Source organism: Coenobita brevimanus, chromosome 61, assembly GCF_032717465.1.
Source record: "Coenobita brevimanus isolate Jiangsu-jjx chromosome 61, ASM3271746v2, whole genome shotgun sequence".
Classification (NCBI taxonomy): Eukaryota; Metazoa; Arthropoda; class Malacostraca; order Decapoda; family Coenobitidae; genus Coenobita; species Coenobita brevimanus.
Window position 1 is genome coordinate 6107279 of NC_137014.1, and position 13605 is coordinate 6120883.

Sequence of the window (13605 nt, forward strand, 5' to 3'; positions counted from 1 at the left end):
AGTTTAATTTGGTCCCGTGTGTCTATATGTCAACAAATACCCCCCCCAAAAAAAAAAAAAAATAAATATATGTATATATCATTGATATCAAACTTGGTGGAAGGGTAGACAGCCAGCAACGGTGCTGATCTGATTTTCTTTTTAGAAGAGTAGATCAAAGGTGAAGCTTACATGGCAATGTCAACAATAAAAGTTTTTATCCAATTTAGTCCAAACATGCCTGGGAACAACAGAGTAGGAAAACGATAAAGGAATTCGATTATGAGGGCAATTACACTACTGTCATGGACAAAATGAAAGATCAAAAATTAATGTCCCATGGCAAGGTAGGCTATAGCCGTTTTCATCCGACGAGACCAACCTTCCTGGGAGGGTCATGGAGCGAGAGACCTGACTTTAGGAATAATGAGTCAGAGGTCATGGTCAATGACGAAGATCAAATTATCGTCCCAATAACTTTAAAGTGTTTTTATTTGATATGCACCTAATTTGGTGGAACGCTTAAGTTTAGTCGTGGAAAGCGACGTCCAGTTTTGAGAACAACTCGTTAGTGATAAAGGTAGCAATGTAAAGTCACTTCATTTTCATTCCGATTTTGATCACAGTTGATGGAATGACTGAGAGTTAGAGACAATTCAGTTTCTGAGAACCATCCGTGAACGGTCAATATCACAGAAGAAAGTCAAATGGTTTGCCCATAGAACAACTGCCGGATATAGGTGTTGGAATCTGCTTGGTTCTTTTTGTTGTCAGCCTTGTTCTTCTCTCTCTCTCTCTCTCTCTCTCTCTCTCTCTCTCTCTCTCTCTCTCTCTCCAACCACTATTCACTGGTCACATGTGGTATTACGAGTGGCGCCACGACGGTGATCCCTTGTTCCTGATTGAGCGCTTGTTCTTCTTCCTCTCCTCTCACTGATTGCCTCTTCTTCCCTCTTCGCTCTTATTGGTTAGTTTCTCTTTGTCGTGATCTCTTACTAACTGATTATTCTATATTAAGACCTATAACTGGCTAATGTGTCTGTGCTCTGTCCTTGAAGTGACGGTAGAACAAACTTTGCCTCACCCTTGGAGTTGCCGTTACATGCATCTAACAGGCACAGATCACCCACTTATACATCATAAGTGGCGTCGTTGTAACAGTTTCTTTCTTTCAAAATAATAGAGACTGTGTAAATGATAGTAATAACTACACTATACTGAATGAGGTATTGATAGGTTAATTGGCAGTAACACAGCATTTGCAAATCCTAATTTCGGATGCAGCCGTGGCTCAGTGGGTTAGAGCGCTCCGCTCTGACCGAAGGGTCGGAGGATCGAATCCACCCAAGGGTCACTGGTAGACATCAGGAAGGGCATCCGGTCATAAAATGCTACACGCTCCAGTACAAAAGTCCTCTACCCAGGGGCAACGCCTTAGCCCTTCGGGGATACCTGGCGTAAAACCAAATTACAAGACGGTAAACGGGATGGATAAAGTAAATCATATGTCTGGAGTTATGAGGGAGAGGGAAAAAAGATTTGAGGGAGAGAAACAAAAGAAGAAAAAACGTTTAAAACTCATTACAAGTATATATGAAATTATTCCTCAAACCTCCCAAACTAAGTGCATTAATTTACAAGACAATGAAGAAAAAAAAACGCTACTTTGAGACAGTCATTATGAGCGCTTGGGTCAGTACTGAAAATTCTAAATAGTGAAAACTGAGTCAGGCCTGAAAAAAAAAAAAAGGCCTTTAAGACATATGTAATTTAAATCACACTCTGTGATAAATTCTACATTTAATGAGATTTTCTCTGTCTGTCTGTCTCTTCCTCTCTCTCTCTCTCTCTCTCTCTCTCTCTCTGTGGTGTGTGTGTGTGTGTGTGTGTGTGTGTGTGTGTGTGTGTAAGGAAAGTTAGTCAAACTGCTTTTATCCGAATTTAATCACTCTTGGCGAAAGGAATGAGGGTCAGCCAATAATAAAACGTTTTGTTATCAAGAACGATCTGTCAGACATCCAAGTCCTTTTTCTGCTCATTTCTGCCCCTTCCCCCTTCCTCCCCTTCAGTCATCTTCTCCCTTACTGTTCCTATTCTCTGCACAAGCTGCATCCCTCTCTCTCCCACGCACACACGACTCTAAAAAGCTTATTCACAGTGCTGTCCCTCCCCCCAACCCACCGCACCTCTCTCTCTCTCTCTCTCTCTCTCTCTCTCGCTCTCTCTGCTTTACTTCCTGATGTTTGATCTTTCAACTTTTAACACGTTTTTTTTTTCCTATTTCTCGAGTTTAAATAATACACATCTTTATTGAATATATTTTACACAAACGCTCGCCGAACATGGAATTTGATATACTGCACTTTTCTCTACATGTGTATGCGTGCCCGTCTATCTGTCTACGGGTGAACAAGGTAACTTAAACAGCTTTCATCCGAATTTAATCAAACTTGTTTGAAGGATTAAGGGCCAACAAAATGTTGTCAAACTGTTTTTGGAAACAATGTTGAATGTAAAGTACACACGGTAAGGTAAAAATTTAAAAAATTTTGTCCGATTTAGTACATACTAATTCAAAAATAATTGTAAGGTCAAGATCACTGGGTAAAGTTTAATTTGGTCCCGTGTGTCTATATGTCAACAAATACCCCCCCCCAAAAAAAAAAAAAATAAATATATGTATATATCATTGATATCAAACTTGGTGGAAGGGTAGACAGCCAGCAACGGTGCTGATCTGATTTTCTTTTTAGAAGAGTAGATCAAAGGTGAAGCTTACATGGCAATGTCAACTATAAAAGTTTTTATCCAATTTAGTCCAAACATGCCTGGGAACAACAGAGTAGGAAACGATAAAGGAATTCGATTATGAGGGCAATTACACTACTGTCATGGGCAAAATGATAGATCAAAAATTAATGTCCCATGGCAAGGTAGACTATAGCCGTTTTCATCCGACGAGACCAACCTTCCTGGGAGGGTCATGGAGCGAGGGACCTGACTTTAGTCAGAGGTCATGGTCAATGACGAAGATCAAATTATCGTCCCAGTAACTTTAAAGTGTGTTTTTTTATATGCACCTAATTTGGTGGAACGCTGAAGTTTAGTCATGGAAAGAGACGTCCAATTCTGAGAACAACACGTTAGTGATAAAGGTAGCAAAGTAAAGCCACTTCAGTTTTATTCCGATTTTGATCAAAGTGGATGGAATGACTGAGAGTTAGAGACAATTCAGTTTTTGAGAACCATCCGTGAAAGGTCAATATCACAGAAGAAAGTCAAATGGTTTGCTCATAGAACAACTGCCGGATATAGGTGTTGGACTCTGCTTGGTTCTTTTTGTTGTCAGCCTTACTCTTCTCTCTCTCTCTCTCTCTCTCTCTCTCTCTTTCTCTCTCTCTCTCTGTCTGTCTGTCTGTCTGTCTGTCTCTCTCTCTCTCTCTCTCTCGTCAACCACTATTCACTGGTCACATGTGGTATTACGAGTGGCGCCACGACGGTGATCCCTTGTTCCTGATTGAGCGCTTGTTCTTCTTCCTCTCCTCTCACTGATTGCCTCTTCTTCCCTCTTCGCTCTTATTGGTTAGTTTCTCTTTGTCGTGATCTCTTACTAACTGATTATTCTATATTAAGACCTATAACTGGCTAATGTGTCTGTTCTCTATCCTTGAAGTGACGGTAGGACAAACTTTGCATCACCCTTGGAGTTGCCGTTACATGCATCTAACAGGCACAGATCACCCACTTGTACATCATAAGTGGCGTCGTTGTAACAGTTTCTTTCTATTAAAATAACACTATACTGAAGGAAGTATTAATAGGTTAATTGGCAGTAACAGAGCATTTGCAAATCCTAATTTCGGATGCTGACAAGTCGGTAAACAGGGTGGATAAAGTAAATCATATGTCTGGAGTTATGAGGGAGAGGGAAAAAAGATCTGAGGGAGAGAAACAAAAGAAGAAAAAAACTTTAAAACTCATTACAAGTATTTATGAAATAATTCATCAAACCTCCCAAACTAAGTGCAGTAATTTACAAGACAGTGAAGAAAAACAACGTTAATTTGAGACAGTCACTATGACCGCTTGTGTCAGTACTGAAAATTCTGAATAGTGAAAACTGAGTCAGCCCTTAAAAAAAAAAAGGCCTTTCAAACATATGTCATTTAAATCACACTCTATGATAAATTGTACATTTGATGAAATTTTCTCTGTCTGTCTGTCTGCCTCTCTCTCTCTCTCTCTCTCTCTCTCTCTCTCTCTCTCTCTCGCTCTGTGGTGTGTGTGTGTGTGTGTGTGTGTGTGTGTCTGTGGGTGAGAGAGAGAGAGAGAGAGAGGTAAATCTGGAATTGAATACCCTCTGCTCAAAAAGAGGGTAACCGAAGGCTCAGTTCTTGGTTTCGTACGGTTCTACGGAATGGTTAAATATGAATGAAATGGAATGTAGAAGTAAGAAAAGGTGTTATGGAAGGAAGGTATAAGGTCACGAAACGATGTGGTGGTCCGGGACGAAGGCTGTGTTTGAGGCCAGGTATGAACTGCCGTTGTGGTAGTCTCGAGGAAGTGGATTTGATGGTGAATGGTGAAAACCGGATACGGGAGAGACAATGTATATACACACATTAGCTCAAGGTGCTAGCATATCAAGATTACGTCTGAGATCTCGCTTTCTCATGGGTGTTGCAGTTGTTTTGCGTCCAGTTTTGTTTTGTCTGTGAAAATGGACAGACTGTGACAGGAGTAATTCTCCTCCTTCTCACGGCATTATCAGAGTTTAAATTTTTTTCAAGAAACTGATTGGGAACCACCTGAACTACAAGGGACTTAGCCAGTAATTATTGTCATGATAATGTAGCGCATGTTAGAATTATTATTGCAAAAATGGTTTAGCATTCATTGTTTACATTAAACCGTTGACTGCAGCAGGGGGGTTGGAAAACAGGCTCTGTGGTCCGGCAATATGGCCAGCTCAGTTACCATGGCAAACTACCTTCAAATGTAAATCTTACTCTTAGAAATGGTATTATACACCTACCCATGAAATATTTTACACAACAATGACGTTATTGTGGTCTGAAATTTCCCAGTTGGACAACAACACGAGCTGGGTTCAGAGTCAAAAGCCTCACTGAGTTGTTAGCCATTAAAGCTACAGCTTCTGCATGACGTGCTACTTTTGATAATGTATTTCATCATTCCATCTCTTCCCATAGCTGCATATGGTTTTATCATCCGAAAAAGTTTTTTTCGAGACTGGTTTGATCTTTCACTGGGTGAGTACGGCATGGACATTTGATCAGGAAGTGCATGATTTCGTTCACAGTAGCTAACGTTAGTTAATTTGTTTTTGATTCTATACTATGAAGCAGGGATTAGAGGTGACAAAAGGTTAAATATCATTTAAAACTGTGACGTTGCTCCTATGAGCAACTTCTTGACTCGTTGATAAAAATCCCGCTCTTATGACGTAGGTCGCTTACCCACGAAGTTTGTTCAGATGGGATAAGTCGCACGTCAAGGGTTAAGGATCAGTTTTCTTAGCTTGGTTAGGTGAGCACTGATGGCTCAGTCAAATTTAATTGCATTATAATTACTTCATAGCCATCCATTTCCCGCCCAGCTTCTGAACGGCAACATCTCGTGCGCTTACTTAGTGAAACGCGGGTAGCTGGTCCCCTAGACTTATCCAGCCACTTTCGAAGATTACATTCCGACTCTGACACCTTGTGCTACAGATATACTGTACACTACCTACGTGAGCAGGCAGCAGTATACTGCCAAGCAGGACTGGATCCTCCTCCTTACACTTTCATTTCCTAACTTCCTCCCCCCCTGCTACTCCCCCACCACGATACCTACACACACATCAAACACATTGCACACTATCCCCCGTGTCCCTTGAATTATATGTCCACCCAGCCGCAGGATTTCCTGCCAATCCACTACTGGCGAACCGAACCATTGATTAGGTATTTCTTTTGCACAAAAAGATCTCTCAAAGTTATGCACTGATATGAGCAGTAAATACAGTTACTTGTTCCACGAAAAGTAGGCTTAGTTAAGGACCGTACACCGCCACACGACATATTCTTTTCCACCTCTCCTCGCAACTAAGCTTGGGTCGCCAGAAACTAATCACTATCGCAATATTTAATGACAAATGCCGTTACGACGTAAGAGCTGTGGTACTGAGAATGCGAGGTGGAAGTGTTGGGACGCGGAAATGAAGGTGGCCGGAGTTGAAGATAATTAATTTTCCACGTGGTTTGTGTTGTGACATTTCCGGCAGTGGTGGAGGCGGACAGGGAACTGACAGCAGACATTAGAATTAAATGCGCTTGACTGACCCCAAAACTGATCTTTAAAACTTTTTTACTTTTTTATAAGTTAGAATACACACACACACACACACACACACACACACACACACACACACACACACACACACACACACACACACACACACACACACACACACACACACACACACACACACACACACACACACACACACACACATACAGAGAGAGAGAGAGAGAGAGAGAGAGAGAGGTTGACTAGTAATTAAACTATCTGAGCAAATAATAATGAGGAATCTAGATTCCATGGACACCTGAACTAGTCAAGCTGAACATGGGACAGAGGTCTTGGATGGTAGGTCCACTTCCAACACCATCATCCTTGCCACATCTCACCGCACTTCACCCACCGCCATCCTAACTCACACCTTACCCGGTCTCATCTCTCATCATACCTAACCCAGCATCCTCACCACACCCCACCCACCACCATCATCACACTTTACACAATGTCATCATATCCCACATCTTTCCTACCATACTCGTTATAAATCCCACTACCCTCATCACATCTCTTTCATCCTTAGCACACCTCACATCTCACCTGCCCTCACTACTCACCACACCTATGCAAGTGGAGTCAGGTCCAGGGAAACATGAAGCATCCTACACCTGGTTTACTAGGGCAATAATGCGAAGGCGGCAGAACGAAGACAAGAACCGCCAAATTAAAGGACATATCTCCAACCTGAGTACCCTTTTTGACTATACTCAGCTTTAGTCCTACGAGAGAGAGAAATTTATTCATTTCCAGCACTAGGGTTGAAATAGTTTTTTTGTTTTTGGATAGTGTTCATAATTTGCCAATATACGAGAAATTCTTACATAAGTTCAGCTAAAATTCATTCGACATATTCACCTCCACCTCTCCTCGCAACTAAGATTTGGTAGCCAGAAACTAACCACAATATTAAATGACAAATGCCGTGACGACGTAATGGCTGTGGCACGGAGAATGCGAGGTGGAAATGTTAGGACGTGGAAATGAAGGTGGTCGGAGTTGAAGATAATTAATTTTCCACGTGGTTTGTGTTCTGACATTTCCGGCAGTGGTGGAGGCGGAGGGGGAACTATCAGCAGACATTAGAAATAAATGTGTTTGGCCTACTCCCAAACTGACCTTTTTAAAATTTATCATTCTTTATACGTTAAAACACACACACACACACACACACACACACACACACACACACACACACACACACACACACACACACACACACACACTTTGTAGAGCCAGTTACCATAAATGCAATGAAATAAAGCAGCAGAGAGAGAGAGAGAGAGAGAGAGAGAGAGAGAGAGAGAGAGAGAGAATTATTAACAAAATCAAGAGATCTTAGCCATTTATGCATGGGCTAAGTGTGCTTAAATGGCATGTGCTTTCACCGTTATCTTGTCAGATTTCGCTACCAGTTTAGCGCCATTCATTGTGCATATTATTTTGGAACACTGGCAAAAAGCCTCATCGAAATGAGGGTGGATCTAAAGTGATGATCATTTGTCCGATCAAGAGGAAATTAATTCTTAGTACTCTTCCGTGGTCAAGCAGACTCTAAATCACTGTATATATTCACAGTCCATAACAAAGTCCACATGATAGCAGAGGGCTGTGTGAAACTTTGGTGGGGTTAACATCACATATGACTGGGGAACGTTCAGCATTACATTATCTTTGCCTGGAGACAAGGTAAACGATTCGCATTGTGTTGGTGGAAAAACATTCATATAAATTTTCACTTCATTCAGTCCACCAGTTACACAGACCATATTTTCGTACCGTAAACATTAATGAATCCTCCCAACACCCCCTTCCTACATCTGCTCACTCCACCCATTCTTTTTTCACCTACAGTATGCTTTCTCGTATTTCTCAGCCTCGCGACACTTTCATAATTAAAAGATATTCTTAAATATGGACTGTCAACATCCGCAAATGAATGCACAATGTTTTCCTTCACTGAAAGCGAAAAAAAAAAATCTTTTAACATCTAAGGTGGTAAATTCTAAGGACTCCTGCTACCACATTTCACTATATAAGTGTTTCATGGTTGGGTCTGGTTAGTACTTGGATGGGTGACCGCCTGGGAACACCAGATGCTGTTGGCATAACGTTCTCCCTACGTGTCAAGTGGGGTTGGTGGAGGAGTAGTGCCCTCCCTGTAAAACAATTAACTCTAAGCCTTGGCCACCCCGTTTGGGATACATGGCGTCTGGCAATGAATGAATGAAAAAAAATGGTCTGACCATTGATCCCAGGAATCAGTTTCAAAGGCCTAAATCCATAAATGAAGAAGGTGTCTACAGATATTTTCCCAACTCATAATTATACCGAGGCTGCACAGAATTTGTGAAGAAACGAAATAACGGCACAAAACTATAGAATTCCCAGGAAAAATAAAAAAGAGAGAAACTGTTCCAATACAGTGTGATGTACAATATAATATAAAGACCATAATGGCACTGGCTCTTCAGTTACACTTGAATATGATGAGGATTGCAAAGTTGCAGTAACACATCTGAATGTTCTTTCTTGCTTTCCTCTTTCACCTATTTTTGCCTCAACTTCTGATCGTTTCTGCTTCCTGGCTGCCATTTTGGTAGCTTGTTTATCTTTGGCTCCCATTTTCCCCTAACGATTTGTCTCTCTTTGAGCAATCAAAAAGTTCTCTGTCATCAGCAATATTGATGAGTGAAAATGCATCCAGGTGAGCAATAACAAACAGGTCGTGTAAGCTTTTCCTGAACTGAGTTTGGTCTCATATATTTGTCTCACTCATCTTTGAGATATTCTTTGGAAGATTTGCCATTCATTGTGCAAAAGACGAAAGTGTTTGCAGACATCGGATTCGTACTTCGTCGCAAAAAATTCACCGTGCCAGATTTCCGTCACTCTCAAGGATGTGATGATGATGCTTTTAGTCAGGGTCCTTTCTTGTTGACAATGAAAATGGAACAGAAGCTCCAGCACCTCTCCCTTGATGGAAGCTTTTGCCAGGGAAGGAAGGGACTGGGTGATCCAGCGAGCCAAATCTGCTTCTTGGGACGACTTCTTGTGGCCGTTTCTACAAACTCTTGAATCTCAAATCCTGAAAGCAAACAGAAATAAGTTAACAAGCTTTCCTCATTCAGCACTAAAATTAAGAAAATCTGAAATACGACAGGGCAAAGATATAGCAAAGATATCGTTATATCTGCAACACTATACGTACAGGGCTAACTTTACGCGGTGCTTGAGCAACATCTTAATATAATTTAATTCCCAGGAAAATTTTCATGCGAAATTTCTTCATTAAATGTCACAAGAAGGTGGGGTCTGCAAGTATTATCTCAGAGCCTCAGTTTTAAAAATCATAGTAGATAGATAGATAAATAAATAGATAGATAAATAAACAGATAGATTGATTGATGAAGAGAGAGAGAGAGAGAGAGAGAGAGAGAGAGAGAGAGAGAGAGAGAGAGAGAGAGAGAGAGAGAGAGAATATGCTTTCTGATCACATCACTATTCCTTCCACACTCTTACAGGGTATGCTTTATCTGCTGTGTCCTCAGAGCTCAGCAGATTTCTAGGTCAGTCCACCCCTTTCCTCTGCTCATCAAGCTTATTTCTGTAAAACGTTTTGACGGATTCATGACGCTTTGAAGGTGCGTCGGTTGACCAATGCGCTTGTTCGATTTATTATTAAAAATTCTTAAGGATATGATTATAGTTGAGATGTCTCAAATGCTTAAACTGGTACCATTATTAAGACGGCACGCAGTAAATAAAAAAGAAAGTGGTTATTTCTAAAGATCATTGTAAAGTCTGCCAATAGCTTTCACTGCATTGTTAGATAAAACTATTTTACCCTAACTGGGTATAAAATACTTAATGCGAGAAGGAGAAGGACACTGTAGGAGAAATGAGCAAGTGTTCAGAAGGTCACCTTTTTAAAATATTTTTATTTCGTTAGTAACACATGTCAAGAGAAAACTGTGCATAGAATATTTTTATTTTGTTAGTAACACATGTCAAGCGAAAACTGTGTAGAATAAAGTGTTTTCTTAGTTATATAACCTGTTGAACTTATTTTTAAATTTGGAATATAATCTGGAGAACCACAAAAATCAACCAAATAAGACAGAGCTCTAGGCATTAGAAATATATACACAAACCGGCGCACTGACTGAAATACAGAAAAAATGCATGCAGGAAATGTACGTGAAGAAAATATTTTTGAAAAATGTTGGAGCTTAGAGCGAGGAATAGGGGAAGAGATGGGCAGCAGACCTGGAAATATAAGCGATGCCTCACTCAGGGCAAGGATATCCCAGGAGGGCGAGGGTGAGTGAAGTTTATTTGACAGGGAGGGGTGGAGAGAGTCAGGGAAGAGTAAGAGGGAGAGACAGGTTATGGGAAAGGGATGGATCAGATGTATCGCAATGGACACCAGGAAGTGGGATGAAATGGTTGAGGGAAAGGGTACAGGGAAAAAAATGAAGATGGATAGCGGCATGATGGGTGTAGAGACCTCCTGAAGTAAAAATGGAAAACGTCTTAAATAAATTGGCCTTTGGGAGAGAGAAACCTGGTGAGAAAATTTGAAGGAGGTAAAGGACCAAGGAAACGAGTGTTGTAAAGATGAAATGAAATGCTAGGTCGAGGAGGAAATCTGAGTCAAATTAATATGTGGAGGGAAGCATGATCATATCATTAGTTCGATAATTAATAGTGTGCATTTATATGATGTAAGAGCCAACGTTTACATGTTGTAACTGAATCGAGAGCCTACGCGAAATAAATACAATGGAAGAGATTACATTAAGAACAGGAGTAGGACAGGTGAAGAAAGTTTAGATAAAGTGATGACTGGGCTTCACTGTTGGAAAAATGACTGCCGATAACAATAATTCTTCCCACCCCCTTCACCGATTTGCGCGCGCTCTCTCTCTCTGGTTTGATATTATTTATTCATGTATAATGAACCAAGCTTTGCTTTACTAAACATTGCTTAGAGTCATCATCAGCAAAGCTAGATTTTTGCATCTCTTCGCTAGTTCCTCGTTGTGAGATGTGGGCCCGTAGAGTTATCATCAGGATTTCAGATGATCTTAAAACCTCCGCATTACCACATGATGTTTTTTATTGAAGGAGCCCCGATGTAAGTGCTTTCTGACTTCTAATACAATCATTTAGGACATAGAGAGTTTCCTTTGTGTGGTGCTCATTGTCACTCCTAGGCTGCTTACAGATCTGCTGCTCTCAATCCTGACTCACAGATGGGTTAGCGCGAAACATCCGGTTTAAGAATTTGATAACAAGGAGAAGAAGAGGGAGACAAAATGGCTGGAGAGGACAAATAAATGGGTTGGAAGGGCGACTGAACGTCAGAGGGGAGGCAAAGAAAAAAATGTTTTACATATTTCATCTTCCCTACGGTAAGATGAGAGGTGTGGAAGTGAGAAAACGACGTATAGGGGAGATAACTTGATTCCAGAGGGGAAGGGTGATATGGGAACAAGCGCCAGAGAGGAAGAAACAGAAAAGAATATGACGGAGAGAATACAGTATAACGACAAAAGAAGGACTGAAAGACTCAGTCAAAGTTCAAACACTTAGCTAGCCATGTACTTATTAATGTAAGGATGGGATGCATTTCCTAGAAGCATCAGCTACAAGTGAGAATACCATGTGCTTTACCAAAATAGCGCAAAAGCAAAAAACAAAAACAAAAAACAGCGTGTTAAAATTCAGGGAAAGACATAAAATGGGAAGATGAAAGAAAATACTATTGAGATAAGGAAAAGAGATAAGTTAGTAAAGAACATAAACAAATAATTAATTAATATCCCTTTTCACTCGAAAAATTTATTATGAAATTTCATTTCGTTCTTTTGTATAAGTTTTCTATATTCTTTTTCCCCAGCCGTTTCTTTACACACCTCTTATTCCTCCTGTTTTTTTTTTCTTCTATCCTACCTCTCTTGTCTAATTTCCTCCTTTTCCATCTCCTTCTTCTTGTCTTTCCAACTTCCTTCCATTCCATGCCTTTCTCTTCCTTCCCGTCATTGCCAGTAGTTATTCCTTCACATCTTTGTCCCTCTCCCAACTCTGCCTTTTCTCCTTCTACCACAGCTACCCAGATATCCGTTTACTCCATTTTCTATATTTCCTCGTCTTCTCTTTTCCATGCTTCGTACCCTAGATCCTCTTCTCTCTCTCTCTCTCTCTCTCTCTCTCTCTCTCCTCAGTATTTGCTTTTCTCTCTTCTTTCTTACTTTCTCACGTTGCCCTTACTGCTTTACGGACTTGATATTGCGACAAGAAATCGACAAAGAATGCAGTTTCACAGTATCCGTTGTTACCTCCGTTAACTGTGTGTGTGTGTGTGTGTGTGTGTGTGTGTGTGTGTGTGTGTGTGTGTGTGTGTGTGTGTGTGTGTGTGTGTGTGTGAATTTGGCTCCCATTTGTTCATTTTCCTTTGGAAAGAACATCCTTTTTCAATTTCTTTTTTTTATGGTCCTTGTTTCTTTTCATATGAAGAAGTTTACGTGTGAGATGACTGATGTTTCCCTGCCTCCCTGACTCGGTATCTAATTTCCTTCCTATCTACCCTGCTTCCATGTGTATTTACCTACCAGCCTCCCAGTGACCTACAAGTCTCCCTGTTTACAAACCTCCCTGTCCATCTCTTTACCTGCGTCTTTCCTCCAGTACGTCCCTATCTGTCTCCTTGCTTACCTCCTTGCCTACTTCCCTGCATGCCTGCCTCCGTATCTACCTACTTTCCTCTTTACATCCCTGCCTACCTTCTTATCTACCTTCCTCCAATATCTCTCTCTCTCTCTCTATCTATCTATCTATCTATCAATATTCATTACATTGGCTCTTTGTATCTATATTGTTGTGAGAGCATAAATTACTTCTTTTGGATGCTGTTTCCATTGATCACATTTTATGGGTACGCTTTTATAATTACCGAAACTTGTCCATTGGCCTATCAATTTTTCCTGGTCATTATAATCATACGGTTGACCTGATCACGTCAAACACTAAGACGAGGGCACACCAGCAGCTTGGAAGGTTTAATATATCACCTGAATCATCAAAATATGTCCATTATTGCTGTCTGAAGAATGCAAGAACACGGATGAACGGACGGACAGAAAACTCTAATCCTGGGTTAGCCACCCCAATGCCTCCGACTACATCTTCTTGAGTACCAATGTGTGTGTATTCACCAGGCCTGCCAATCCTTCCATGCAGTCATGCGTCATCCTACTGTCA